Below are 4,553 nucleotides of genomic sequence, written 5' to 3'. Positions count from 1 at the left end.
ACGTGTGTGTGGGAGATGTTAGTGGAAGGCAGTTGGTTGGTTAGCTGTCAGTTCCCTGGCACTGACTGGCATAGCTACTGGGCACAACAGGAGAGGGGTGAGGGGTGTAGGGGGGCAGAGGAGTCTTCAGGGGTGTATGTTGTGTTGGGGGTTGGTTGTCAGGCGGGCAGCAAGCTCTGGCCTTGACTTTAAGCCAGAGAAAAGAAGAGTTGAAAGAAAACAGCAAAACAACTTAATTGCCCTGCAGTTTTCTCATGCTAATGCCCTCTCTGTTCTGTATGTGTCGTCTCTGAGGAGCAGTGGGCCCAGGCCCCAGGATGGACCCTCTGCCAGGTTCACAGCTCAACACCAGTTCACCAGTCAGTGAGTGTCTCCCCCAGCCTCACCCCAACTCTCCCCCAGCCTGCCCCACTCCCGCCCAACCTTCCCCAGCATAGCCTGCTCCAGGCCGGATGGACCCAGCCCAACAAAACCTCAGTTTAATTTCATCAACTGCCGTTTCCCATGGACCACTGCTCCACTAATGGACGAAGCGTTCCAACCATTTGGAGAGATAGATATTTTTCACTTTCTTTCTTTCTTTCTGTCCCCTCTCCCCCTTTCTCTCATTCTCTGGCAGCATGCAGTATTCGTCATCCCCTGCCTGCCTGCATGACTGACGTACAGGTCCGATGGGCCCTGTGCTCGTTCAAATGAGAAATCAGAAATCCAGCCATGAGAAAACTGGAGTAGGGTTGAATATTATGAGAGTCATTATAAACACTATAAACATATATTCATATATATTCATAGTCCTTTATATATTCATATAGATTCATAGTCCTTTATATATTCATATAGATTCATAGTCCTTCATATATTCATATAGATTCATAGTCCTTTATATATTCATATAGATTCATAGTCCTTTATATATTCATATAGATTCATAGTCCTTTATATATTCATATAGATTCATAGTCCTTCATATATTCATATAGATTCATAGTCCTTTATATATTCATATAGATTCATAGTCCTTTATATATTCATATAGATTCATAGTCCTTCATATATTCATATAGATTCATAGTCCTTTATATATTCATATAGATTCATAGTCCTTCATATATTCATATAGATGCATAGTCCTTTATATATTCATATAGATTCATAGTCCTTCATATATTCATATAGATTCATAGTCCTTTATATATTCATATAGATTCATAGTCCTTTATATATTCATATAGATGCATAGTCCTTTATATATTCATATAGATTCATAGTCCTTTATATATTCATATAGATTCATAGTCCTTCATATATTCATATAGATTCATAGTCCTTTATATATTCATATAGATTCATAGTCCTTTATATATTCATACAGATTCATAGTCCTTTATATATTCATATAGATTCATAGTCCTTTATATATTCATATAGATTCATAGTCCTTTATATATTCATATAGATTCATAGTCCTTCATATATTCATATAGATGCATAGTCCTTTATATATTCATATACAGTGCAGTGTACATTTGCCCCCTTTCTAATTTTCTATACTTTTGCATACTTTTATACTAAATGTTATCAGATCTTCAATTAAAACCTAATATTAGATAAAGGGAACCTGAGTGAACAAATAATACAACAATTACATATTTATTTCATAAACAAAGTTATGCAACAGCCTATGCCCCTGTGTGAAAAAGTAACTCAATAACTGGTTGTGCCACCATTTAACTGCAATGACTGGATGACTGCAATCAAATGCGTCCTGTAGTTGTTGGTCAGTCTCTCATGTCACTGTGGAGGAATTTTGGCCCACTCTTCCATGCAGAACTGTAACTCAGGACATTTGTGGGTTTTCAAGCATGAACTGCTCTTTTCAAGTCCTGCCACAACATCTTCATTGGGATTAGGTCTGGACTTTGACAAAGCCATTCCAAAACTTCAAATGTGTTGCTTTTTAGCCATTTTCATGTAGACTTGATTGTGTTGTCTTGCTGCATGACGCAGCTGCACTTCAGCTTCAGCTCACAGACGGAGTACCTGACGTTCTCATGTAGAATTCTCTGATACAGAGCAGAATTCATGGTTCCTTCTATTAAGGCAAGTTGTCCCGGTCCTGAGGCAGCAAAGTATCCCCAAACCATCACACTACCACCACCATGCTTGACCGTTGGTATAAGGTTCGTACTGTGGAATGTAGTTTGGTTTTCGCCAGGCATAATGGGACCCATGTCGTCCAAAAAGTTATACTTTTGAATCATCTGTCCATAGAACATTCTTCCAAAAGTCTTGATGATCATCCAGGTGCTTTTTGGCAAACGTGTGTCAACTTTCTGTTTCAGCAACTTTGGTGGATGCGTGACCAGGCTAGCCCAGTACACCTTATAGTGACCAGGCTAGCCCAGTACACCTTATAGTGACCAGGCTAGCCCAGTACACCTTATAGTGACCAGGCCAGCCCAGTACACATTATAGTGACCAGGCTAGCCCAGTACACCTTATAGTGACCAGGCTAGCCCAGTACACATTATAGTGACCCTATAGTGGCTCTGTGGTGTAAATCATTGATTCAGTACTGCATGGAAACCAGAGGCTCATCCAGGCTCATTCAAATAATTCTAATAAAACCCCTGAAGTCACCAGCCACAACCTAACAACCAATCTCGGTCCCGGCGTGTGTGTGTGTGTGTGTGTGTGTGTGTGTGTGTGTGTGTGTGTGTGTGTGTGTGTGTGTGTGTGTGTGTGTGTGTGTGTGCGTAGGTGTGTGTGTGCGTGTGTGCGTGTGTGTGTGTAGGTGTCATTTCCATGCTGTGTGTGCGCTCATGTGTAAACTTACGTGTGTCTCTATTCAGGATGTTCTCAATGGGTGGTAGAGGACCTGTCAGCAGCTGCAGCTGTGACCACATGATTACCTGAGTCCCTTCAATGTAAACGCCACAGTTTAGATTGAAATATGAGTGCCAGGCTGAACGCCACTAGACAATGTGTTGAGGAAGGGAGCGGGGAGAGAAAACAAACTTCCACCATGCTCCGAGGATCTGGTTTAAGTTTCAGCCATTCATGGGCAGAAACACACGAACACACACACACACACAAACACACAGCCAGGGCGGTGGGTTGGAGCCTGGGAACATGCAGAGAGAGGGTCCTGTGTCAATAAGGAACAGTGGTGGGCCACAATAGGGCCTGCCTCAGACCACACCGCTGACAGACACCCACACAAAGGAGCCTGAAAGGACTCCCCCGCCATTCTCACACACACCAAAGAATGGGCCAGTGTGTGGCTGTGGTGGCGGTCTGCCCAGGGCTGTTTGATGAGTGTGTGTGTGTGTGTGTGTGTGTGTGTGTGTGTGTGTGTGTGTGTGTGCGGATGGACACACGCATGCACGCACGCACACACACATGCAAAACACACACACTCAAAAACACACACACACACACACACACACACACACACACACACACACACACACACACACACACACACACACACACACACACACACACACACACACACACACACACTGAACACAAACAAACACCCATACTTACAATAGCAATGTAAAAATGTCCTCATGTAAAGAAATTTACAGTAGTCCTAATTGTCAAACCCAGCAACAGGTTGTTGCTGAGATTATTGCAGGAGTTCACAATAATATATAACCACTAAACTAACTTTCAATGTTGTGTAACACAAACAGTTATCTAAGGATAAATGATAGAAACTCCCCTTCACGTAATGCTGACCTTTTTCTGTGTCTGTGAGTGTTAGCAGTGCTGAGATGAATAAACCAGGGGTGTGTTGACTTAATGTAACCAAGGAGCTGTAGCTAGCTCTGTCCTTGCTGAAAGTCTATGGCTGTAACACAGGACAAAGAGGTGAAGTGCTGCCCCCTTGTGGCGGGGATAAAACCTTCATAACTGAATGATTATTTCCCAACCTAACCACTAGATGGCAGCATTGAGTCTTATACAACTTTCCATTTTGGGTGTAAAGCTTGATTCCTCCCTGACCTTTGACAGCCACATCAAACAACAGTGTAAAGCGTCTTTCTATCACCTCAGAACATTGCCAAACTCTGTCCCAACCTCACTCAGTCTGATGCAGGGAAGCTGGTCCATGCCTTTATCTCAAGGCTGGACGACTGCAACACACCCTTCATCGGGATCCCTGGCAGGATTCTCTAGAAGCTCCAATTCATCCAGAACACCCCCCATCCTGGCATCTCTGCACTGGTTCCCTGCCTCATTCAGGATTTAATTCAAAACCCTCCTGCTGACTTTCCAGTGTATTCATGGAAATGCCCCTCCTTATCTCCAAGAACCCCTCTCCCTCAATAACCCCACCCGCACCCTCAGGTCAAACGATAGCCAGCTCCTCCATGTCCCCAGGACCAAGCTTCGTCAGGAAAAAGCTTCGTCAGGACCAAGCTTCGTCAGGACGGCTGCACACAGCCAACGTTCATTATGGTGTGTCCTGTCCTTTACATAGAGGTGCAAGACTATACAGTGATGTGATTAAAAAACATTAGAAAATTAAACAGAGATGAAGG

Source organism: Salmo trutta, chromosome 34 (assembly GCF_901001165.1).
Source record: "Salmo trutta chromosome 34, fSalTru1.1, whole genome shotgun sequence".
NCBI classification, from domain to species: Eukaryota; Metazoa; Chordata; class Actinopteri; order Salmoniformes; family Salmonidae; genus Salmo; species Salmo trutta.
The sequence above is the reverse complement of the archived record's forward strand: the minus strand, read 5'-3'. Positions refer to the sequence as shown.